Raw genomic sequence first — 27,528 nt, forward strand, 5'->3', positions numbered from 1 at the left:
CATTAGGCACCGTTTTTACTGCTGAGGCAGCCACAAGGGAATCCACATTGGTGTTACCTTCAACAAAGAATCCAGGTAGCGATGTATGGCTGCAAATATGCATAATAAAATAAGAATGCTTTTGATTATGAATAACGGTCCACAATTTCAACAACATAAGAATTAATGGTTTCTCCTTTACATTATACAACACAGCTTGATCCAACTGCTTCACTAAATTAGCAACATAAACAGAGTCAGTAACTATATTTACAGAACTAGGAAATGAGGTAAAGGCAAAAAGTATGGCACAAAGTTCAATTAACTGAGGAGACCCTTGTTGAACCATTACTTCATGTTCCCAGTGGTCATCCTTCTTCCAGGCTACAGCAGCTTTTCCATTTCTTCCTGATCCATCTGTAAAAACTCTCACACCTTCCACTGGCACAGAAGAGCAGAGTTGTTTCCCCTGAAAGGGAATCCTCTTAGTGAAATTCAAAATAGGATGAGAAGGTAAATGATATGCTATTTGACCTGTAAAGGAAGATAAGGCAGATTGCAGCTCATGATTGTTTTGAAAACACCACTCAAAATACCATTGTTGTTCCAGTATGACAATAGTTACAGGATCACGGCCTAAGATTTCATGGCAGCGTCTGCGACCTTTGATAATGATGTCTGCAAAAAGCTCATACAGACCTGGAGCTGTTTTTCAGGACCTGAAAGATAAAAATATCCACTCCAAAATATGCAATTTGTCTTCCCATTTATCATTCCATTGATACAACAATCTGCATGGTATTTCATCATCTCTCAAAATAAATAATTGCATATCAACAGAAACATCTATCCTGGTAACAAATTTAGATGTCAAGGCCAATTCAACTTCTTCTACAGCCTTTTTTGCTGCAGCGGTCAAATGACTCTCATCGGTAGAGGAAGTAATCCCTGACAGTAAGTCAAACAAAAGTTGCAGTTGATGATTAGTTATCCCCATGTATGGCCTAAGCCAACCTATTGCACTAACCAATTTCTGTACGTCAGCAGGGGATTTAATTTCAATATCCAGTTTTACAGGTTGAGGCAAAATTTGTGTATTGGTGATTATCAACCCCAAATATTTCCAAGTCATCTGTCTTTGAACTTTCACCGGGGCGATAACCAAAGGCTTCTAAATTTTTCACAGCACATTTTTCGAGAGCCAATAATTGTTGTTTATTTTCAGACGCCAACAAGATATCATCCATATAATGATAGCAATAACAAGCGTTTGCCACAAACCATTGACAAATACTTGGAGAATTTCTCATTCCTTGAGGCAGAACTGCCCACTATCATTGGCCCGGTTCATCGTGATTTAAAGAAGGCACAGTAAAGGCAAATTTTTCCTTATCCTGATCAACCAATGGAATTGTAAAAAAGCAATCTTTCAAATAAATGATAATTATTTCCCATCCTTGTGGAATAATTTTCCGTGTTGGGAGACCTGATTGTAAAGCACTCATTGCAGCCATCACAGAGTTTATGTGCCACAAATCATGCAAATGTCTCCATTTACCAAATTTCTTTGTTATTACAAACACAGGTGTATTCCATGGGCTAAATGATTTTTCAATATGTCCTGCTTGTAATTGTTCTGTCACTAAGCCTTGCAAGGCAAGAAGCTTTTCACTAGGCAGGGGCCACTGATCAATCCAGACAGGCTTATCTGTCAGCCATGTCAAGGACACAACCGAACATTTAAGGTCCTGCATCCCAGTGGCCCCCACTAAAAATCTGTTGTAATTTTAACACCCCATTGGGTTAAGCAATCACGTCCCCACAAGTTAGGTTGAGCATTAGTAACATAAGGTCTGATATTAGTAACATAAGGTCTGATGTTAGCTTGTTGGCCTTCCAGGATGTGTTACAGTGATTGCAATAGCAGATAAAGCACCAGCAGTTGACCCACCTAACCCAACAACTACAAAGGTTGATTGAGTGAGGGGCCATGTTGAAGGCCAAACAAACTGTGAAATTATAGTTACATCTGCTCCTGTGTCAAATAAACCTGATATTGTTGTAGTTTCTGAGTGACATCCCTTACCAGTGACCAAACATTGTATTACCGGACACTCATCTGTCACCTTTTGAGTCCAAAGAACCTGAGGTGGTCGTGTAGATCCAAAACCTCCAGTGCCATGACTCTGGTCTACTACAGTTGGAACAGAACTCATAAAGGAACAAGTTGAGCAATACAAGTACCTTTTTGAATAACAACAGGAGGTTCACTAACAGACACCATAGCCTGAATTCATCCCACATAATCAGAATCAATAAGACCCAAATGGAAATTAATACCTTGAATAGTGCTACTAGATCTTCCCATCAGAAAAGCAGTCAAACCTTGGCCTATAGGACCATAGGCATCAAGAGGCACTTTACATTTACCTCTTGTCAAAATAGTTACTGTGTCAGCTATTGGTATATTAATCCCTGCCGAGCCTCTTGTGGCCCCTGTGTATCGGTCACAAAAGAAGAACTTTGCAGTGCTGGCAGGGCTCATGATTGTCGTCGAGGTATTTGTGTCTCCACACTCCCCTTCGCGTTCTCCTTCCAGTTTCCCTGCACTTGTCGACCACCTGAAAAAGATCTGAAATTACAAAATTTAGCAATATGGCCAAAGTTACCACAACGATAACAAGGCACTTTACTGGTCCAAATTACCCTAGAATGTAATCATCGTCCAGCAGTTTGAGGGCATTGTGTCTTCACATGCCCTGATTCTTCACAAGCAGAACATCTAGGTGAAGACTTCATGACTTTTGCCAAAGCAGCCATTTTATGCTCAACTGAACCAACCTTTGAGTAAGCAACTACAAGATCAGACAGTGAGGGATCTCCCGGTAAAGAATCAATAATTCGCCTGCAATCATCGTTTGCATTGTCCCATGCTAGCTGTCTGCATAAAATTTGCTTCAACTTATCATCTTCTACTTGCTTCTCAAGGGCTGCAGCAACCCTCTCCACAAACTGCAGAAAAGGTTCCTTCACCCCTTGCTGGATGGTAATATACCTTGGTTTAGGAGCTGCCATTTCCATTGTTTTAAGTAAGGCACTCATACCCAGCTGCTGGGCCTGTGCCAGAACCAGGGGGTCCCATCTTGCCTGCAAATCCGGGTTAGAGAATGGTCCATTGCCCAGCAAGGCATCAACTCCCACAGCATGATGTGGATCGTGCTGAGGTAACTGCATATTGTCCAATGCTACTCTTTCAACCATTTGTTTCCAGGTAGCTTGAAACACACCATACTGCACTGGCTGAAACAGAATTGTAGCAAGGTGAACAATATCACAAGGTGCAAGTACATCAGCATTTAGGACACGAATCACTTGCATCACCTGCAAAGAGTTAACACCATACTGATCTACTTTCAACTGGAGATCCTGTAAAACCCCCCATGCAAAAACCTGATGGCTATCTTGTTGTCCTGAATTAGGAGCAGCTTTGAAAACAGGAAAAGCCATAGGCCCACCAGAAGCAGCAGCAGCCATCTCCATCCTTTCAGGTGGACCTATTTTCTCTAACAAATTCCAATCTCCCACTTCAGCTGCTTTCATTCTCACGTGCTCCTAAAATTGCAAAGGGTGTTGAGGAGTCACAGCCACCTGGCAGGGAGGCAGAGTCCAAGAAACAGCAGGCCTGGATCTGCTACGAGATCTAACAGAATCAGATTCCTGGAGGGCAGAGGAGAGGCGGGTGGCTCAAGGGAAAGCGGGGAGGGGGGGGGGGCGAGCAACCAAACCACAGGAGAGTGGGGGAGGAGCAGCTGACCAAGGGATGGGTAAGGGAGGAGCCGACCCAGAGGAGGGGGAGGGGGGAGCAAACGGCCCAGGGAGAGACAGAAGGGCCAGTGACCCAGCCTGTTTTTCACTTTGCTTCTTCTATAACTTCATTTTGGCTAATTGCTGTGCAGGCATAAGATACTTTGGTTTAGTACTCAGTTCAACTAACTGCTGAGCAGGTAAAGTATGCACAGGTTTAACATAGTCTTTTGGAGATAAATACCAAGGAACGGTCTTAGGCTGTCATTTGATTCTCACAATAGCAAACCCTGGGGGAACCTCCACAGCAGCTGCAGCAGCCTCCTCAGGGGGAGATTCATCGACAGGCTCAGCCTCATCTTCCTCCTGTTCCTCTACTTCAGTTTCTTGCTCTAATTCCTGCTCCTCCAATTCCTCCCCTCTATCTTGTTCTGCTTTCCATTCCTTCAATGACTCATACAACAGTGTCCAGGTAGTAGCCAAATCAACAACTGTCTTATCCCCCTTAGATATCACTTCCCATAGTCTCTTCCCAACCTTTTTCCATGCCCGGACACTGAAGGCAGTATCGACATCAGCCTCAAAGTCCTGTGATTCACACCATATCAGTAAACTACGAAGAGCATAATCAGAAGCTTGAACATTTTTTCTTTTCAGTAAAGTTTTCCATGTGGACAAAACAGTCTTTTCCTCATTTGATAAATTATTTCCCATTATTTTTCCCAATCGCTCAGCTCGAATCAGACATCTGAATGAGGTCCAGACCTCCGCAGCATCCTTGCTGCCTTCACTCATTTTTAGGGTACCCTTCAACTTTTTTTCTCTTGTTTTTCTTTCCTTTTTTACATTCCAATTGCAATCACGGCGGGCGGCCACGAGATGTTGCTATAGAGCGCGACACTATGCAAGCACCATCATGGTGATAGCCTTGGTACCTTTCTTGAGAGAGATACAGGGCTTTCCTTATCTTCAGGAAGCTTTCACTGGCTCACAAGAACACCACAAAAATGTCTTTCCTACACACCCTGATGCCTAACTGTACTTGTAAATCCCTCCCCAGGAAATTGTTTCCTGCCCCCAGTACAAGTAAAATGTCTACCATTACTATCTTGTTAGTTCCTTCAAATATCATTTTTTATAACTGGTGCTTTAAATCTTTCCTCTTTCGCCCCTACTATCTGAATGGTATTCTGGGTTTTTTTTCATACCCTTTTGGAATTTCACAAATACATGTCTTCTCCGCCCCCGTATCTACTAAAAATTCAAGTTCCTCCTTCTGGGGACCTACTTTTAAAGTTATCAGAGGCTCCTGCTGATGTTTTGACCCCAGGATACAGAGCCCCTGACCCCCCTATTCACCTGTTTCTCGAGCCTCACTAAAAACTCACATATCTTTTTCTCTCTGCAGGCAGCTTCATCTTAAGCGTCCAGTTTCCTTGCAAAAGTGATAGATTGGGCCCCGGGTATTCACTCCCCTTTTTTCCTCCTTAGGTCCCCTTTCCCAGGGAGCTCTGTCCGCCTTAAACTCCTCCTGCCTGCCCTTCTTTTGGCCTGACTGGGGCCTCACCTCCTTATAGGGTCTTAGTCCTGTGGTTTCTTTTGGCAATAGCAGCTGCCATTACCTTAGCTTTCAACTTTACTTTCTCTTCATCCCCGTACATATACCTTTTGGGCTTCCTTTAACAGGTCGTTCAACCCTGTCTTGCCAATCCTCCAATCTTTCTAGCTTCTGTTTTCTATCCAGCCATACATGGGTGACAAAGGTCACTTTTAACAGTGTTTGTCCAGCCTCCGTATCAGTGTCCATTCCTGAGTACTGCCTCATATTCTTTTGTAACCTCTCCAGCCATTCAGTTGTAGTTTCCTCCTTCTTTTGTTGCTCTGTTAACACTTTATGGGCGTTCTGATTATGGGGAGCTGCTTCCCTAATTCCCCTGATAATTAATGCTCTGTACTATTCCATGTTTTGCCTTTCCCTGGGGTTATTGTGGTCCCCCATTAGGCACTCTAATGGCTTTTTATCCTCCCCAGGGGGTCTGTTTACATGTTCCCTCTTCCATATTTGCATACCTGAAGCTCAAATTATCTTTCTTTGAATGTAAACAAAAGATTTAGTATAGATTGTATTTCCTCCCAAGTATAAATATTAGGCCCTAAAAACTAGTCTACTTGTTCTGCTAATCCAATAGGATCTTCTAGTAGACCTCTTAATTCCTTTTTGGAATGCTCTCACATTGGAGGAATTGAGTGGGACAGTGACAAACCCAATTCCCCCTTGTGCCCCTCCCAATGGAACTTCCTGGAAGGGGTATAGTGATACTGCTTGGTCTTCTTTATTTAATTCTTCCTGTTGAGCTGTTCTTCCCCAGGTTTTTTGACTAGGCCCATCAGGGGTATTGTCGTAACGGCGGGAGAGATGCGACACACCATATGCGATGAATAGCAAATCCCGAAGTTTATTGAAAGCTTACACATTTTTATATTAGTGTTAATGAAGCTTATGCATATTGCAAAATCTGAGCTCATTATTGGTTAAAGCACACTATAATCAAACACACCTACTTCTATCTCTTAACAATTATTTTGCTTCTATGTGTACATTCTTCTAATTTCTCTACCTTGGGATAACTACATTTTCTGGCAAGCAATTTTCTCCCCCGTCTTCCCGTTTTAGAGAAGGTCACTGTGACCTTCGTCAGTAAGTAGGCACCGGTTGCTCAGTTCCCAGCTTGTTTCTCTTACCCTTATCCATCGGTATCACATCGGAATGTCCTTTCTCAGCTAACCAATTCTCCAAAAAGCTCTCTACATCTCCCCTGTTTTTCTGTTGAACAAGCATAGTTTGATTAAATGCAGTAGTTATCATCTTTCTCACCATATTCTGTAAGCATATACAAAAACAAGGCAAAACTAATACTAACAGCAAAACTACAATAGCTACTACAATGCTCATCTTAATAATAGAACGTAACCATGATCCTAAGTTTAAAGATTTGAGCCATCCATCAATACTAAGGCCTGATTCCACCTGTAAGTTCCCAGTTAACCTCCGTAACTCAGAGAGCTGTGAGTGTACAGATCGTGCATTTCATGCAACACATGCCCTCAAATTCATCACAACCATGGCCTTGTGCAAGTAAGAGAAAATCAATTGCAGCTCTATTTTGAAGCGTTGCATGGCGAATAGAATCTACATCAAGCGAAAGACTGGAAATTGCTAAGGAAGTTGCATTTGTTTGTTTAGCAAGCCAACATCCTAACTTATTTAAAATAGCATGAGCATCTGCTGCTGATACCCCTGGAGTTAAGAAAGATGCTGCAACTATGGCTGCTAGGGACCAAAACTTTACATCGTCCTGGCAGTCAGCTGCAAAAGCATACCACACAAGTGGAAAAAATATACTGTAGCCAAAATACCACTTTTGAAATGAACAAATAGTTTAGATGCTTGATCTGTGTGAAGCCTCTGTTTCAGTGAAGTCTGACGTATCAACAAAGTCTTTCAGCATCTTGGTTAAACACAGGAAACAGAGAAAAATAACTCAGAACTAACTCACCTATAAAATATTAAGAAATACAAATCAGATGATGTGTTTTAGATCGGATATTTAAGACAAATAAGCAGTGTAGAATAACTCATGTGCTTGTGAATCTCCTTATGCAAAGCCAGTGAAGAACTTAACACATGTGAGACAAGCTACAGCTCACACTGGTTATTTTCAGAGGGAAAAAAATATAAGAAGTGATGGAGAAGTTACAAGTTGAGTCAGGTGCTTAGAGTATTGCAGGTTTGCTTTAAATTGAACAGGTACAAGAAATATGTTTCTGAGTACAAAGGGACGTTACTGCTGTGGTATGATTTTTTAAACTCATATTCTCTTTCAGATTAAAATGTAAATTAAATGAGAGAATATTTTAAATGACATATTGTGTTCTCACTTGGACAAAGAAAAAGGATAACAACTAAGCACAAAATACTCTTTGTTCGATGTTACAGGAAAAGCTAAGCAACAGTTTTCCTGTAGACTGAAATCATTATTCAAACAATAGAATGAATGTTTTCTAGGCCTCAAACATCAGTGTTTATGCTTTATGTTTTAAAAGTCAATTGATGCTTAAACAGTAGGGATGAATATATTCTTTTTGGTAATTATTTATCAAAATTGTCCACAATAATAATACTAATAATAATAGTATTAATATTATGGTTGGAAGTCTATTATATATTTTAGTATCTGTTTTGAGTGGAAGTTTTGTTGTTTTTGTTGTTTGGAGGGAGTTGTTTTTTTTTGTGCAAACTAACATTCAGGTTAAATTATAATTCTAAATGTTACATGACATCCAGTCCAGTTTTCTAAACATATAATGAGTAACAGTTGTTTGGATTTTCTTCCTGCATCTGTATAAGCAGTTATAGGATCCGATAAGGGCTTTAGTGATCTTTTTGGGCATTAAATCTAACTCCACTGTCCTATCACGACCCTTTTTGAGCAAATCAGTTAAAATGTCAATTTTCTGAAAAAGAGTTTTATGTTGTTGAAGTGGAGGAGATATCCATTCCAAGGCCCATATCTCCCCCGTTTTTCTGTTATGCTAAGTAAGTGCACTCAGTAAAAAAATTTTGTCTACACCAAACTGTCAGCTGTACAGGGAGATCAAAATCACGTCTCTGAACACTGCCTTGTGTAACACAGACCAATATCTGCTGCAGTGTTTCAGCCCGTTCAGGGGTTATACGAACAGGCTGTGCTGGATTAGTTCCCTTTAACAAAGGTCAAAGTGCATCTAACAGTTCAGTGTTCATTCGCATAGGTGGAAAAAGAATATACAGCATAATAGAACTTTCCCCTACATAGCCAGCGTCCATTATTCTAGATAAAACAAACAATCCCAACACTGTAGCCGAGAAATGTCTTAAAAGCAAAACTCTCACAGATAATCCATCAATAATGAGTGGTCTCTTTACTCTCGTTGGGACTTTTGTGGGTGAACAGTCACCAAATTCACTGTCTGCTGCTGTTGCTAGGTCTACTCCGAGGCTCCCGGTGGTTGCGGGCTGAAGGCAGGTTTAGCCGAAGTGCTGATAGCTGCTATCTATGTCCGGGCGCGGAGAGCTGGTGGCCGGGAAGCAGAACTGCGCTGGGCAGCCGCGGGGCGGGCGGACTCACCGGAGCCCGCTGCTCCACGGGGGGCGGGAGGCCTGTCCTGCCGTCCCCCCCTCGGCTCGGGGACGGGGCGGCTGCGGAGCGGTGCTGGCGGCTGCAGAGCGGGAGGCGGCCGCGCTGCAGCTGCTGAGTCGCCCAGGGCCGGGGCCGGCACGAGCCTCTCCGGCGGGGCGGCTGCGGGCTGTGCGCTGCGGCAGGGCAGCGGAGGGTGCGGGTCCGGAGCGGGAGGAGGCGGAGGCGGTGCAGGGTTTAACACCGGGGCAGGCGGCGCGGACGGCACGGCTGGAATACGCGCGGGGGGGCTGCTGCCCGCGGCAGAAGCCGATAGCTGCAGGGAGCTGCTGTTTAGAGCAGGAGCCTGTATCGGCGGGGCCCCAAACCAGTCTCTGCAACTCCTGTTGCTTTCACGGGCTGCACTAGTCTGCTGGGCAGCTCTTTCCCCTGCCTGGTATTCCAAGAATTCAGCATGCACGACTCGCCATAAATTTCCCAACTCTCTCGCGGTCTTATCCTCATCTATGATTGCACGCCACAACTTATCTCCGAATATACGCCATTCTGACAATTCATGCACTGTATGTGGATTACGAAAAAACCCCTGTGCACACCCATAAGCTAACAACCCAGGAAGTTCTTTCTGTAAATCTATCCCTCTAATCTGACGCCCTCGTAAAAAGTCAGTAAATAAATCATATGCTGCTTGCCTGTCTTTATCCATTTCAACGACGATTGCGCGCTTCTTGCGGCTCTATTCAGGTCCGGCAGCACGTAGCAGCCGGGCTCTCCTCTGAGGTCACCCGGGGCCGAACACCTTCCTTTTTCAGCGGTGTTTTTTGCCGTCCCCAGCCGCGAAAGGACCTGCACTTGACTTTTACGCCTCCGACCGTGGCTAGTCCCGAAGGTACACGTCCGGGGTCACCATTTGTCGTAACGGCGGGAGAGATGCGACACACCATATGCGATGAATAGCAAATCCCGAAGTTTATTGAAAGCTTACACATTTTTATATTAGTGTTAATGAAGCTTATGCATATTGCAAAATCTGAGCTCATTATTGGTTAAAGCACACTATAATCAAACACACCTACTTCTATCTCTTAACAATTATTTTGCTTCTATGTGTACATTCTTCTAATTTCTCTACCTTGGGATAACTACATTTTCTGGCAAGCAATTTTCTCCCCCGTCTTCCCGTTTTAGAGAAGGTCACTGTGACCTTCGTCAGTAAGTAGGCACCGGTTGCTCAGTTCCCAGCTTGTTTCTCTTACCCTTATCCATCGGTATCACATCGGAATGTCCTTTCTCAGCTAACCAATTCTCCAAAAAGCTCTCTACAGGGTATTACATTAATAACCCATGGTGTTCGTATGTCTGAGACATAACACACAACAAACTGCCATTGATCATCAGCAAACAGCACGATTTATTGTCCAGGGCTTTCTTTTATAGTCCATTCAAAACTCCCGGGTTGAGACAAGTCATTGGTCTATTTGTGTTCCTCTAGACTGAACCAATAAGATGCCTGCATCCTAGGAGAGCTCCCATTGCCTGTGAGCTTCTGTCAGTCAGCCCAGAGGTTGGTTCATGGAGCTGACCTGGGCTGCTTATTATAACTTGAATAATACTAATGCAACATCTCACAGTTTTGTCTTTACTAAAATTTGTGATCTGTTCTCTGTCATCTATTTGTAGGAGTCCCTAGCAAACAGGGTGACAGAAACATCATGGTTTTAATTTGCATTACATATATTAGTGAAGGTGCAGTATATTGATTTAGAGTCTGTAGGTAAGAATTTCTTAATGTTTAGGTTACAAATCATAGCTTATTTTAACAACAACAAGCTACTTAACTCCTAAAACTGTTGAAGAAAATCTGACTACCAGAGAAAATAATTTGTAAACAGAAACCTAGCAAAACAATTTGTAAACAGAAAACAGTCTGTAAACATGAAAAATAGTTTGTAAACAAAGCTGTAAGTTATATCTTAATTCTGAACTGAAATTAGAAAACCTTGAAACATTCAACTTTAGTACTGTAATAAAAATAAACTTAACAGATAAGGCAATTCATAAATGAACAGAGTCCTTATATGAACTGTTATTTCAAAAGTCACAGATTTCTGTGAAGTAGTTACTTATTGTTCTGGTTACATGGCTCTGTAATGTCTGTTGAAGGGCCATCATGTCACAGACATATTTTATGAAAAATCCTTTCGTTAGGATTTTTTCTCCTGAGAAGCTGAGAGGCCTCAGAAATGAAATGTAAACAATAATTATCTACTGCTGTGGAATGCAACAGGTGCATCTTTGATTGGTCTCATGTGGTTGTTTTTAATTAATGGCCAATCACAGTCCAGCTGTCTCAGACTCTCTGGTCAGTCACAAGATTTTATCATTCCATTCCTTGCTATTCTTTGGTAGCCTTCTGATGAATCCTTTCTTCTATTCTTTTAGTATAGTTTTAATATAATAGATATAATAAAATAATAAATCAGCCTTCTGAAACATGGAGTCAAGATTCTCATCTCTTCTCTCATCTCTTCCCTCATCCTGGGACCTCTGTGAACACCTCCACAGACATCAGGCTGGTGTCTGTGGTTTCCAGTGTTCATTGTAATGCATTTATCTTGTTTTTTTAGGCAGCTGAATTATCATAGGATCATTGGATCATTGTACTGTTACACGATTCATTGTAAAACATGAGAACATGATATTACTTAAAACTCAAAAAAGGGAGTATGAATTCACCCCAACTTTCTTTGTATAGTAAATAAGAATAGGAACAAAACATTGGTTTTGAACAGTATTCTAGTCTAAGAAAATTTTGTTAACATAAATAAGAGAGTAATCTACTTTTTTTCCTTTTGTTAGGAGTTAGAAATTTTGTTATTGACTTTAACAGGTGACTTTAGGTTTTGAAATTATGATAGGTGGCAACTTCTTGGTTAGAGACTTTGCCGTTGAAATTTGCCTATGAAGTTAGTAAATTAATATTCTGTGTATGTGTCAATGGACCTAGAATGTTAAGATGATTATATTGTTTTTATCTTCAGGTTTGATCTATATTACAACAGGCGGGGGGGGCGTGAGGGGCAAGGAGACAGAAACAGTTCACCCCTGATGTTTGTGTGGCAACAGAGGAAGTTTATCCTCTGGCCTACCCTTTATAAAGACTTTTGAAAGACCCAGTCCGGATATTCTCATTGGTCTGAACTCCACACTCCCTCGGGATCTGGCCAGTGAAATGCTTGCAGCTTCATATGAGACGCGATTGGGAGGAGCCCCTGTCAGTTAATCCCAGGGCTTGGTAGCAAGCTCATATATGCTATTTGGTAACAGATCTAGAAATAATGCAAGCAGGGCTATTAGGAATACTAAGAGATGATTTATTAATATATATCCTACGATCTCTTTGATACACAGCAGCCCATGCCTGGGAGAGGAATGTAATACTTTCTTAATAACTTTAGTAAAATCAGCTATCATAGGCTTAACATTTTTGATTTTAATAAATGTAAACAGTAATGACAGATATTGTACTATGAACTCTAAGGCACATTTAACAAACATTTGTACAATTTTGTAATTCTTTTGTGGTACCTTTTCAATATTTTTACCTTTACCATATGTTATCAGTTTATTAGAGTTTTTGGAATATGGAACCTTTCCTATTGTCGAAATATCAGAAGTCAGGGTGTCTGTGAAGTTTTGTTGGGGTTTGATTGATAGAAGCTTCCTGTCTGGATGGGAGCTTTAAGATTTTTTGTTTGCTTCTTCGTTGCTAAATCCTCTGCTTAGGCTAGAATAAAGGGGTTCAAACGTACTTGGGTTTGTGGGTCTTCCATGGGGGACAGTCCTATAAATTGAGAGATCCCTGCCACAAAACATGGGTTTTGCTGCAAAGCTCTTGAGGTTTTTTTAGTCCCTGATCTTCTGCATAAGCTCTCCAGCTCGATTCAAACATTATGTATTGCACTGGAGTACCGAGCAGTTTCGCAATCTGCTTCATATCATAGGGAGTTAGTTCATTAACTCTTATAAATCGAAGCATATTTGCAACAACAGGCAATCCTAACCCATGCTTAGCAGCTAGCTGGCGTAGCTCTGAGTGGATTTGCCAATTAAAGGGTATGTATTTGTCAGTTGTTGTCCTATTACTTTGCATCACTGGGAATGCTGTAATTGTTCCCTCACCCTCTTGCCAGTTCTCTGATGATGGTGAGCCCATGGGGACAGAAATTAGTTCAGCCTCTTCTATATCTCCACATTCTATACCCTTTTGTTTTACCTCTGTCCAGAAGATTACCGGGTCTCGGGTGGGAATGTTTCCTGCTCGGAACATCGAAGGGGCAGGAGCAGGCAGCAGCAGGGTCGTAAGGACTTCCTCAGCTGGTTGGGACCTTGACTGTAGATGCTATTGTGCTGCGGCAGTGACAGCTGCATATCCGGAGCGGGTGCCGGGAACAGGGCTCTGTATCATGGTGTTGGAGCATCCTGGTTCCGGTGTGCTTCCGGGTGTGACGTAGTGGTAACATCTGTGTCATCTCGGGTTCCATCCCCGTGTTGCAGTGGCAGGCAGGCGTGGTTTATGGAGGCGGGGCTGTGGGCGCAGTTTGTGGGCTGAGCCAACCAGCTCTGGGCAGGGACGGTCTGAGTGTTTCCATGGCGATGAGGAGCGTGGTCAGCCCCGATGGCAGGAGGGTGGTCCCGGGGACAGCACCTAGCTGGAGCTGCGTCATGCTCACTGGCAGCCCAGCTGAAATGGCGGCACCGTCCAAGCTTCTGCAGCAACTGTGCCGGGCAGGCACTGGGTGGCATTTTCGGGGTGCCGGCACAGGGCGTCCCGGCATCCCTGGGACCCTGCCACCCTGCCGCCCCCCCTCCCCCCCCGCGTCTCCCTGCGTGGCGGGGCCGCTCCTTGCTGGGGAGATGTAGGGGATGGTTCTCCCGGGAACAATGCCGACGTGGGGGGGTAGTTCAAAGCAGCTCGGCCCGTGGGGCGGCATTGCTGGCCATTGTGTCTGACCACGTGCTCTGGGGGCTTAGAGAGGTGTCCCTCTCCCACGGAAACTCCTCTGGTGTGTTTTCCTCCCCATATAGTTCAGTATTTAATAGTCTTATTAAATCCAAAACAAGCCTGTGAAAAGTGCATATTATATGGCTCTATGCAGATATTTACTATATGTCTTATGTTGTATTGATTAGTAGTGCTGTATTAATATTTTAATAGTATGGTAAATGTAGTTTTGTAGTTGAAATGTAGTTTTTGTAGTTAATGTGAAAAATGCTTATTTTATGACTGGCTTTTTGAAAATATTAAAATGAATGTTTGCCCATGTAATTAGTCTAAACAGCGCTTCTTCATCATAGTCTATGTCCCATTCCTTAAAGAAAATTTTCCATACCTGTATTGTGGCGTTTTCTGATGTCGAAAACCAAGCACCCATGGTCTCCGATGGGGTTTTTCTTCTTTTTTCAACTCCTCTGGTTTCTTTTTTCAAACAGCCCTTTGGCTGAGTATTCTTGCAACGTTTGTTGTGACTTGTATCCTTGCAGCCTTTGCCACCTATTTTCGGGCTCTTGCAGCCTCTTTCTTTCCAGCTTTTACAGCTTGTCCGGTTTATTTTTCCACACAGCCCTTTGGCTGTAATTTCCTGTGACCTTTGTCACAAAGCTTTCTCCTGCAGCCTTTGCTGCCTATTTTTGGGCTCTTTCTGGCCTCTTTCAGCTTTTCACCCTGTCTCTCTCCGTATAATCCACAGATTCATGGACTGCTTGTCCTCATGGCAGGGGGTCACCACGTAGTACAGTAGAATCCTCGATGTTTGTATGTCTGAGATGTAACACACAACAGAACCCCCTTTGATCATCAGCAAACAGCGTCGTTTATTGTGTCCTTTATAGCCCATTCAAAATTCCAGAGTCGAGACAGCTCATTGCTCTATCTTTGTGCCCCCAGACTCTGAACCAATAAGATGTCTGTATCTTAGGAGAGCTCCCATTGGCTGTGAGCTTCTGTCAGTTGTGGCAGATTGTTTTTCTGTTGTAATCTTAAGGTGTTCCTTATTGTGAGTTTATAGTGGTTTGTTCCATGTACCCCCTTTGGTTTCCCCAATGGTTTTGCCCTGAAGTTGTTTACTACTATTTTCCCACCTAATCTTATGTCAGTCCCCATGTTAATCTCCCTTGCACCTCCCTGGTTTCCAGACCCTTCCCTGCCAATCCTGGAAGTACTGCCCTCTTCCCTTGTTCATCAAATGTAACCCCACCCCTTTCTCTAGAACCTTCCTTGTCTATCACCCTTCCCTCAAAGTTCCATTGGTGTGCCAAGCCTGATCCCCTCCCATGTTATCCCCTATTGGTTACCTAGAATTTGATCCCCACCCTACATTCCTCCCCTCCTGTTCTACTATTGGTCATCCTCCCCTAGTACCCTCCCCTGTTCTTAAGTTGCTGTTACCCTGTTGGAGCTTTGTCACTCATCTTTGGACTCTCTCAGAGATTAAACCCTCTTGAGAACTTATACAAGTGGCCCCTCTCGTCTCCTTTGTTCTGGCTTCCTCGACTCAGGATTCCCATCAGCAGCTACACAGAGCAGCTTTGCTGCCTCCAGGAGTTAGGCAGCCCTGCTCTACTGCCACCCAGACTGACCCAAGGGGCAGATAGGGGGCAGCCACTCTTGGCACGGGCCAGGAGGTGAGGGCTAGCCAGAGGATCACCAAGCGACTGCCCGTGTCAGCTGGCGCACCAATGTGAGGAGGAAGGACCCCATCAGACAGGCTGTCCTCTGGGCAGGACTGCCCCGGAGTGGTGAAGCTTTTGGTGGTGTCAGTGCCTCTGTGTGAGCATGCCACATTTTTGCCAGTGGTGCTCCCAGGGGAAGAAGAGAAAACTGTCCTCCAGCCTTCTGAAACATGGAGTCAGATCCTCATCTCTTTCCTTATCCTCAGACCCCTGTGAACACTGTCACAGTCTTCCTTTACCCTTAAGACTATGACTGGGTCCCCCATTTCCACAGCTGCTTCTTTGGCCACCAGGTCTGCTAATTTGTTTCCTTGGATTTCAGAGGTATCCCCTTTTTGGTGGCCTTTAATATGGACTATGGCAATTTCTTTTGGTCCTCTGAGGGGTTCGAGTACTTCCCTGATCAGACTTTCATGTGCCACATTTTTCCCCTTTGAGTTAAGGTATTCCCTCTCTTGCCAGATTTTTCCAAAGGTATGAGCTATCCCAAATGAGTATCAAGAATCCGTGTAGATTGTCCCTATATCGTCTACTAATAAATCTAAACCTCTCTTTAAGGCGTATATCTCGCAACTTTGTGCAGGCTAATTTGAGGGTAATTTCCCTTTTTCTTTGATTTCCCCTGCTTCAATAACAGCATATCCTGATGCCCTTTTTCCCATTACAGTTTGAGAGGATGCATCTATATAGAAGATCCTTCCATATGGTAAGGGGTCTTCCTCTAGGTCTTCTCTTACTTTTGTTTGTATCTCAATTAGCTCTATACAATTATGCTCTGAATTTTCCATTGGTTCCCCGGTTAAGAATTGAGCAGGATTTAAACATTTTGAGGTGACAATCTCTAGATTCGCGATATTCATCAGGGTTATTTCATACCTCAGGATTCGGCTGTCTGTTAGCCACTGAGGAGCTTTTTGGCTTAACACTGTCTTCAAGTTGTGGGGTGTATTTACTTGAATCCTCCCATTGAATGCAAGCTTTAGAGTGTGTCTTGGTTCAGGGCACATTTGGGAGAGAACCCCCAAAGAGGTTCTTCTAGAAAAGCAGATTTAATTGGCTCGTCCCCCAACCGGTTTGGGAAAAAATACCTCCTTGGAGAAAAGTGAAAAAACCTGTTTACTAAACAATAAAACCTCTTGCTGCTCCAAAAGAGATGACAAACTCAGAAAAGTCTCCTCCTTGGGTTGCAGCTTGGCTCACTCAGTCTCTTATCAGTCCTTCTGGTGATGGAAATGTCATGGCCCAGGCCCGGCCCAGTGGGCCACAGGTGCGAACTGCTGGTGCTCTTCTGGGTGTTCAGTCTAGAGCAGGTTTAAACAGGTCTAAAGAGAAGGGAAAAAAAAAAAACAGTCCAGGGAACTTCGTTTCCTCAGCTAGCTATAACTAACTAAAATAAAGGAGAGCTCAGTCTTGCTGTCTATCTGTAGACAACACAGTCCAGAAACAGGAATGTGAAAGAGTGAGTACAGTGTATGAAAACAAACTGCGTGCTTCTTCTCTCCCCCCTTCACTCTCTGGAACAAGTCTTAAATGTGCAAAACTTATTATTCAGCATAAACAGAGCAGATGACTGGGGATAAAAGCATCATATAGTCAACGCAGGACAGAGTGTCTTCTAATAAGGTAGCTGTGGCTGCCACAGCTTGAATACAGGGTGGCTACCCTCTTGCAACCGGATCCAATAATTTTGACAGATAAGCCACCAGCTTCCTGCTTCCCCCCCCCCCCGATCTTCGGTTATTACTCCATATGCTTTCCCTTCATTAACATTAACAAACAGATTAAATGGTTTTCTTAAATTAGGCAGACTCAAAACTGGGGCTTTCATCAATCAAGCCTTTAAGTCTTGGAACCATTCGGTATCCTCCAGAGTCCAGGCTACAGGTTCTGTGCTTATTAATTTTTCATACAAAAATTTTACAGTTTGAGTATACTGATAAATCCATAATTTACAATAGCCCATTATACCTAATAGCTTTCTTACATCTCTTTTAGTCTTGGGTAGTGGAATTGACAGGATCCCCACAACTCTTTCAGGCCTGAGCTTTTTGTACCCTTTTCCAATTAGATCCCCCAGGTACTTTATCTCTTCTTCTACAAATTGGAGTTTTTTCTTTGATACTTTTAATCCTTTTTCTCCCAGGAAATTTAGTAAACTTAAACTGGCTTGTTGGACTTGTTCTTGATCTTTGCCAGATATTAGTAGGTCATCCACATATTGTAGAATTTGTATTTCTTCCCCGGGTACAAAGGATTTTAAAGGATACTCTAAGGCTCGTCCAAATAGGTTAGGGGATTCTGTGAATCCCTGTGGAAGGTGGGTCCACCAAAGTTGTTGTTTACGTTCGCAGTCTGGGTCTTCCCATTCGAAGGCAAACCAATTCCTGCTCCCCACCTCTAACAGACAGGCCCAGAAAGCATCTTTCAAATCCATTACTGAGAACCATGCATGTTCTCGTGGAATTTGACTGAGAAGAGTATATGGATTTGATACTATTGGATATCTGGAAATAGTTTGTTTGTTAATTTCCCTCAAATTCTGCACCAATTGATAGGTTCCATCAGCCTTTTTGACAGCTAGAATTGGTGTATTATGTGGTTACATGCATGGTTCTAGTATGCCTTCTTCCACGAGTCCCTGTATCACAGGTGTTACTCCTCTCTGCCCTTCAGGGGAGATGGGATATTGTTTTATCCTAACAGGGGGGAATCCTGACTGCATTTCTATCTTAATTGGTGGGATATTTAACAACCCTCACCCTCCTTCTTCCGCCCAGATTATTGGGCTAATTTCTCCCATATCCCATTCAGTTAATAACATTATTTGGGGTACCATCCTCCCCTCCTTTGGCACTACTCCAATTCCCATCTTTACTTGCAGGTCCCGCCCCAATAAATTACAACCTAGTTTCGGGATATAAAGGAAATCAGCCCTGCATTCCTTTGAATTGCCTTTTATAATTATGCTCTCTATAACCTGGGCTCCAAACGGTTCCCCTTTTGCTCCCCGCACTTGGCAGATCATTTTGCTTAGTTGAGCCCCTCTGGGGAGCTTCATCACACAGGATCGATCAGCACCTGTGTCCACTAAAAACTCATATTCACTATGGGGGCCAATTTCTAAATTTACCAGGGGCTCTATCTGGTGTCTAATCTCATCCCCCAGAGTGTAGAGCCCCTGACACCCCTAATCATCATCTCCTCTCAAAATCTTCTCCAGGGTGTCCTGTTCTTTCTCAATTGCTTCATCCATTTGTAATTTTTTGCAGGACCTCTTAACGTGCCCTTTTCCGGCACAGTAATTGCAATACACATCATCTAATGGTGGTCTTTTCCATTTACCCAGCTTCCCTTTATTTTCTGCTCCCCCTTTTGGCTCCCCTCTTCCCACTCCTACACTTTCTCTTGCTACTGCCACCATAATTTTTGCTTTTGTTCTGCTCTTCTCCTCATCTCTCCTTAAATAAATTTTCAGAGCTTCCCTTAACAGATCGGTAATTCCCCTTTCTTGCCAGTCTTCCAATTTTTCTAATTTCCATGTAATGTCAAGCCAAGCTTTGTAACAAACTGTACTTTTATTAATACTTGGCCCTCTGGTCCATAAGGATCAATGTCGGAATATAACTGAAAATTTCATTTTAATTGATTTAGCCATGCCCCTGGGGACTCATCCTTTTCCTGACTCCCATCAAATGCCAATTTGGTATCACTGCTTTTGGGTACAGATTCTTTTATGTCTCCTATAATTACGGTCCTGTAGTCTTGCATGTTTCTCCAGCCCTCTTCCTGGTTGGAATTCCAATTTGGGTTCACTACAGGGAGTTTTTGCTCACCCGGGGGTCCAGTGTGGTTCTCCTTCTCCCAGATCTTTATCCCTGCTGATCTTATGAGGCCTATCTCCTCTGGGGAGAAGAGAATGTTCATAATAGAATGCAGGTCCCCCCAGGTATATATATTGGGATCCAGGAATTGATCTATTTGCTGTGCTGTCCCAATTGGATCTTCCACTAAACTAATCAACTCCTTAAATATTCTTCAGAAGCTGTCAGGGGTACATTTACAAAACCTATTCCTCCTACCCCCCTCCTAGTGGAACTTCCCTCAGGGGAAACAGCCTGTCAGGATTTTCCTCTGGCCTTACACCACTTTTTGATCTAGTATTACAGTAAGGGCCAGCATCTGAAGGGTCATTTGATTGGCTCACTAATTCTTTGTTATCATTGTGGGAGGGTACAGTTGTTAGGTTGGAGGATATATATCCAGAGTTTTTTTCTCAGGGAAAGGTGTTGTATTCTGACTTACAGGTTGAACATGCTGCACGTTAGTGGGTGTAGGGGGCAGCAGGGGAAAAGCATGAAGGGGGGGATATATATGAGGGAGTGGAGTTGTTGGAGGGGGTAAAAGTGACATAAGTGACATGGAGATTCCCTGAGGAGATAGAGGAGAGTTGGGGATCATTGGAGGGGATAAAGGTAGGTTTTGAGAAGCAGGAGGCTGGGTGTTAAGTGGGGGGGGGGGGGGGGGGGTGGCTTGATAGTTTCGAGGAAGAGTTGGGGGGCTACATAATCAAGGGGATCCCACCTCTTTTGAATAACACCCTCATTTTCTTTACCTTTTTCCTCTGATTTCTGCTCTTTATACGTTTTTTAGTTTGTATACCTTAGTATCTCCTTCTAAGAGTTTGACCCAGCAAGTAACATACTCCTTCAGAATTAGGGTTTTCTTGGTTACACACTTGCTGATATAATAAATTGCATAACCACTTATCTCTACTTCCATACCAGGGCCACTTTAAAGATTCTTGTTGTAATTTCCTCTTTAGCCAATGTTCCACACAATAATAAATGATCTTCACTTGATCTAACTTTTTAGTTGTTTCCCACTTATTCCAGTCATCCAGTATATCACCAAGGGGGCTACCAGGAGGAATATTCTTATTCTTTTTCTTTGGTTGCCCTCCTCATCTACTGTGGCTCTGACCCATGGTGATTTTCATTTACTATATGCTTTCAGGCCGGTAAATAAAACTGCTTACTGTTATTGGCCCTTTTAAAAGTTCTGTCTTACTCTTTTTAACTTAAGAGAGAGAAATTCTCTTTCTCTGAATTTAAATTTTAATATCTTTCTGTTTATGCAACAGGTCTCCTTGCCCTCAACAATCGATTTTGGTGCCCCTGGGCTCTCTTATCTGGTGTTCTTATCTAAGGAACACTTACTCTTATCTCACTCACACACACATTCTTTCACACCCTCAGGCCTGTTCATTCATACATCTCGACTTCTGCTTAGCAGGAGAACTCGAGTTCTGGCCCTTGGTGCCTCACCCACTCGGACTATGTAGGTACTTTTTTCGACACTTCAGAGCCTTGAGTACTGACACCCGAAGTTTCCCCGCTGACCTAGGTTCAGCACCCCTGTAAATTTTCCTTTTCCTTTATTGGACAGAGGAAACATTAGCAAACCTCTTAGACTTACACAAAGCGGACCCCCATTGCCAGAGAATCACTGATCCGTGTAGGCCCACACCCGGACCCCTCCCGCCTCCCCTGAGGTTTGGCTATCCCTCTTCCCTAGAGATAGCCTCAGAGTCAGGGGTTTGGACCTCCGTGCCTTGCCCAAGCTGGACTTCCCACCCCTGTACCCTGAGGAATGGGCCACACAACCACCCCTCGCAGCCACAGTGCTATAAAAGTCCTATGATACTGTGGCCCCCTCACCTTAGGGTCGGCCTCTCCGGGCTCCAGTACCGCCGGGTCTTCAGAAAGGATCCTGAATGTGGCTGCCTCTTGTTGCTGATGTGTCCACTAGTTTACCTGTGAGGCTGATTTGAGCATGACTCACTCTCTCTTACCACAGCCCCCACACGCCCAGGGAACAATGGCTTGCCAGGCTTTAACGGGGCCTGCCCAGGTGCCCTGACTGAAGTAACAAGGAGGGGTGAGGGGGCGGGGAGGGGGTGCCTCATTTGGTCTTCCCTCTTTCACTTCCCTCCATTCCCAGCCAGTCTCTTTGCGGAAAACTGGAACCATGGTATTAGGAAGTCCTCACTCACTCCGGGGCTCTGGGCCACTCGAGCTGCTGGCCCTGTCTCAAGCGGTCTGCACAGCGCCCCCCCCGCCCCCCCTGTCCCGTCCCCTTGGCCCCTCCCCCTGCCCGTGGATGGGTGATACTTACCGTCTAGCGTCTTGCTCTGCTGTGCCTCATGTGCCTCAGGCCTTTTTCTCGGATACTGACACAAGGTCCCTCTGTAGAAGACAGGTGACTGTCCCATCCTCCAGTCTTGGTTGGGCGAGGTTGAATCCCGGACAAGCACCCAAGCTGTTATAAACGAGAAGACACTCCCAGAATTAAAGTGATTTCAGCTTTTATTATAAGGCCTAAAGCATGGGGGCCCATGGGCCGAGCAGGAACATTCCCAACGAGCGAGGATGCTGCAGAGCCAGCACTGGATCTTCTTCCTTTCTTGACCAGGGATGTTCCCGATGTTCCAAGTGGAGTGACACAGTATCACCGACTCGGATGCCCCCTTTTTATACTGTTTTTTGTTCCTTTGGATTGGTTTCTGTTGGGATCCTTCATTTGCATGAAGGTCAAGGCACTTGATTGGCCATAACAGTTCTGTCCAGGCTGGCTTGTTTTTGCTTGGGGGGGTGGTGCACTTTACTTAGGTGTAATATGGTACGTTGAGTACCATATTTCTTATAACCACCCTTTTAACCCCTTTTACAATATAATAACCAAACTTTTTAAAAGTACATGCTTAACAATTATTAACTATTTTACAACAGTTTCTAACCTATTTTTGACAGTTATATAGTACTAAATAGCTGTACCGAAAAATTCACAACAAAATACATTGTTAAAAAAAAGGCAAGTAACTGGAAAGTATAACCCATTTACCAGGGCTAGGTGTCCCTCAGGGCTTTAGATCTGTAGATCTGTATCAAGTGTCCCTTTGGTAGCTGCTGCTGCTTCTAATGCTTGAAAGTGCCTGGGGTACTTCCGCCAAGGACTCTTGTGGCGGTGTTGAGTGTCCCAATGACTCTTAGTCAAAATTTGAATGCATAAAAATTTCCCACTGTGTTAACACATCCCTCCCCCCCAAAAACAGGGGGACAGACAGCACAAAAATTTTAACTGTGGCTATCAGCCCATCAGGCCCTGTTATTTGCACCAAGTGTTGGCTTTGCAGGCTTTTGATATTTCCACCCATGCCAGAGAGTACCTGAGGCCCAGTCGTTAATGGCCAATTGGCCTTTTGAGATAACAGTCACATTGGCTCCTGTATCAGAGTCCTGTTAGGAGTATGTCTTTACCTTTCAAAGTCACTTTGCATTGGCATGTTGGATGCTGAGACCTGTGGAAGCAAAAAAATCTGCAGGACCCCTGTAGAATCAAAACTCCCCTCCCTCTTCTCAGTTATCGGGGGTGCAGATAGGGGTACTGCAGGAAAGGGTATAAGTTGAGCTACATTGCCCTTGGCTGGGACTACACAGGGCAGCTTGGGAGTCCATGCCATGTGTAAGAGTCAATAGTTCCAGGGAGAACAAACAAACAAAGTATGCATACGCTGTCCAGGTGGTCCGAAAACTCCTATGGGAATCAAATGAACAGATGAATTGTGTTGGAGGTTGCCAGGTCCATTCCTGCGCTGCCCAGGGTGGCTGGTTGTAGGTCAGTGAGGCCCGGCTAGGGCTGCCTGTGGTTCAGCAAAGGCTACTTGGGATGGCGGCTGGGCTGAGGCTTGCGGTGGTCCCTCTGAGGCATCAGCTGAGGCATCTGTGTCTTCACATGGTGCCACGCTCCAGCTCGGGTTTCCCGATATTGGATGCCCTTCAAAATCATACTTGGACCAACATTGATTAGCCTTCCCTTACAGCACCAAGGGCAAATACTGGGAGTTTTGGATCTGGCCTCCCCCTTTTTGAAACAGTCCTTTTTCAAATGCCCAAATGTCCCATACCCAAAGCAAGTTTGGGGGTCCCCCTCCTTAAGAGTCTTTTTCTTTAGCTGCATTCATTTATCATGAGGATCAGTCTCATAATCTGAATCTATCGGTCCTGGATCGAAGGGCTTCCCCTCCTCCTCACTGCTAGAGCCGCTAGCAGGGCTTCCCCTCCTCCTCACTGCTAGAGCCGCTAGCGATATAAACTGCTAACAACCATGAGAAAGGATGCCTTCCCCTCCTTTGTCTGGGCAGGGACTTAGGCTGATGGCTGTGGCTGCTCTTCAGTATCAGAGATGCCAGTTTCAGGTGGGCAGGGAGAGTCAGAGTGAGGCAGAGGGCCAGCGGCATCCGCAGAGGATACAGTCTGAGACTGCTCTTGCTTTTTCAATGTCTTAAAAAGTATTCTCCAGGACAGGAGTAAAAGGGATTTAAGGTCCTGCTTTGGCATGGGGGAGTCATGCTTGTCCAGAAGGGCGAACATGGTTTCACAGATGTCTCTCTCTTTGGACATATCTTTTTCCATATTTTTAGTTCCCCTGGCTCACCTGTCAGTCGCAGCTGACAGGCGATTGTGGGCCCAGATGTGGTTCTTTCACTGTCATGATCAGTTCCAGGGGCTCGCTGACTGCCACCAGTCAGACCGGTTCATTTCCTCACACGGAGGTACCAATTGTCGGCAATGGAGAGAGACGGGAAGACTGACTTGGTGATCAGAATCCGATTTTATTGCAGGATACAAATGCTTATATACTCTTTTAGGGAGACTAGTAATGTGTACTACAATGATTAGGTTAAAATCATATACACAAACGTATGCATATAACAACATCTCTTGCTTGCAGAGTTTAATGACATTTTCTGGTAAATCCATCTGATTGAATCTTCTTGCAATCTAGGTCTAATTTTCAAAGTTCTGTTTGCTTTTGCCAAGGCATCCTGTTATCAAATCTCTTATGTTAACCAGGTCCAAAGTCCATTGTCTGTCTTGTGTCCCCAACATTCAAACAGGGTCCCAGTTTTTGGTTTCTGTTATTTTAAACGTGTTTACTTCCACTTGAGAGGCTTTCCCCACCCAGCAGGCAGCATAGTCTTTCTCTTCTTGGCTGACTGCTTCTTTAGCATTCACATAAATATTCAAAGCTTGGCACATCTCCTTCTCAAAGGAGCCATGCATAGGCTAGAATGAATGATCTGATCTTATCTCTTCTTAAGTCCATTCTATCATACAATAATATATAATTTTGGTCTTATTTTTATTCTTTGTGTCAAGGTTATGGTCTCACTGTGCCAGTGTTATTCCTGGGGGCTATGGGGAGGTATATCCATCAGTGCTTTCTCTTTGCTTGCTTTATGTTTCATTCTTATTTGCTTGTCCCAGCACCTCCCACACCATTCTGGTGGCCTTTCTTCTTTCTTAGTTTCCAAGCAAATCTAACTACACATTCTTTACAGGTTTTCTCCCCATTCTCCTCAGATATTGTCCAAATCCTGGGAACTAAACACCGTCTTCCGCACACTACTGATCTCTGCCTGTTGTGACTCAGCTTCTGCTTCCCTCCAGGCTTTTCCTAACCTTGGGCCACCTACTTCTTTGTGTCCTACAAAAATTAAAAAAAATATTGCCTGAAATCTGGTTCCTAATTCTGTCCTATGACACTCCTGACACCAGGCATTCCTGCGAGAGGCAGTACAGTACCACCTCTTATGATAGGTTTTACACTCATACAAGACCCAAGGCTCACACTCAGGTCCACAACTCAAACACAAAATTGCACTCATACAAACAACAGAAAATTTTTATTACAAAGCAACACAATAAGTGATTTGCCCCTCTCCGGTGAATCCAGGCTCCTTACTCACCTCACACCAAAAGGACGTCTCATTCATCCAGCAGCTATACACTTCAGTCACATGAAAGGAGGGACATACACATACATCCCACAAACATTTACCCAATAATAAGGTACTCTTGTCATGGAGTTAGGTTCTAATATTCCTTTACAAATGCTTATTAGTTAACACAATGCCCTACTTCCCAAAAATCGTCTTAAACCCCTCAAAGATTTCCAAAAGTTAAACCCTTTCTCTCACCACCCAAATACTTATAAAATCCCAGCCATGTAACAACACATAGACAAAAAATTAAAAGGCCCCTCTACAACGCTTTCACTTTTTGCTTTGCTATCAAGTGGACCTAATCAGCTTCCTCAGTGTGTTGGGCTCAACAGTTTAACACTTCAATCAGCCTAACCATTCATGCCTCAAGGGTATATTGGGGTTTCAGATTTTCTGCATTTCATTTTTTTGCAGACTTTGTACCAACCCAACCCTCAACATAGCCAAGATTCCTACAGGCAGTCAGATATGGGTCAAGCACAGTAGTATCTCGGAATTAGGATTCCTGCTGTTGAAATTAAAGGCGATTCTAGTCCCCATTGTTTCCTTAATCCCTGTTTTAACCCCAAGGTAGCTAATCCTTCCCCATTCCAGGCTATCACTCAGTCTCCAACATTTTCGTTGCCTCGTGACAGGTCAGGCCCCTCATGGAGAAACGGAAAAGCAGTTAGGAAGACTCCACACTCACTTTGCAGATCGGGGACTGTCTCGTCCACGTCTCACACACTCACACACTTTTTTGCAATCCCCTTTTTGCGATATGCTCACCCATCTAGGTTTTTCATGTATCGGTTTTAGGAGTTGCCACAGTTTCTTAGGGAGGTTTACTCCCCTTTGTCTTTTTTGTCCTTTTTATCCTACAGACCGAGGGTTAACCTGCGGTCTCCTGCAGCAGCAGGAAAAGCCCAGGTGGGCCATTGTAATTTTAAGCTGTGAACCTCCCACCCAGGAACCCTGGAGCCACGGAGACTCAAGGTGTATCTCGGTGGAACCTACAAATTGTGAAAAACAGAGTTCACTCCTTAGAATTTTTGCAAGTTTAATAATAGGATAAAAGAAGGACAATATTTCCAGCACTGGGGTGCTTTTGACAAATGGCCAAAGAGCACACTAAAAAACTTAAAATCATATTCTCTATATACGGTTACATTGCTGGGGTTACATGCATATTCATTAGCTAATACATTATTCAGACATTGCCAAGAGCTTTTGATGTTGCAGGGGCTCTTCGTGTTTAGGTTTCCCATCCTGACTTATCTGTATGACATTCTGAGATCAAGTCAATAAATTTTATTCCTTCCCGTGATTTCATCCCTGTTGTTTCACACCTTTTCTGATAAGAGGAGTTAATGAGCTCTTCCCCAGTCTCCTCTGGTGCTCTTTCTTGTGTCACTGTTATCACTTGGATGGGTCAGTCAGTGGGTGATCTTGCACTGTTTTTCTTAGTTACACAAAAGCCTTTTCACGTTTTATGTTTTGCTAAAGTCTTGTGGTGGTTTTGCATGGGAGGCACTTGCGGAAGTGATGCACAGCTTTCAGCCACTGGAAAGCTGTACACGCCTCTGTGAAAAACATATGTTAAAGAAGAAAGAAACCTGGGAACTTCCTCTTTTCCTTCTGGCCTGGGAACAGGTAACAAGACCTGGCCCGGTCCCTGTCTCAGCTGGGCCGGGATGGGCAGGCTCTGCCACGGGGCTGGGCCCCTTTCCGGGGAGCTCACCGGGCCCCTTCCTGGCTGGGCTGGGCTGGGCCCCAGCAGCAGCCAGGCAGGGGGCAGGGAGGCTGCGGGGCCCTGGCCAAAGCAGGGCTAGACTGCAGCTGTTAATATCTTACTGCCAGGTCCCCTCCCCCCAGCGTGGTGGCCACACAAGATCATGCAGCTGAGACCAGAGGCGGCCTTACAGCCCATGCAGAGTGGCCCTGTGGCTGGAATTGAACACAGCAAAAACCAAAGACCAGCCATGCAGCCAATCCTAACACAGCCCCAGCTGA

The sequence above is a fragment of the Agelaius phoeniceus genome, chromosome W, assembly GCF_051311805.1.
Source record: "Agelaius phoeniceus isolate bAgePho1 chromosome W, bAgePho1.hap1, whole genome shotgun sequence".
NCBI lineage: Eukaryota > Metazoa > Chordata > Aves > Passeriformes > Icteridae > Agelaius > Agelaius phoeniceus.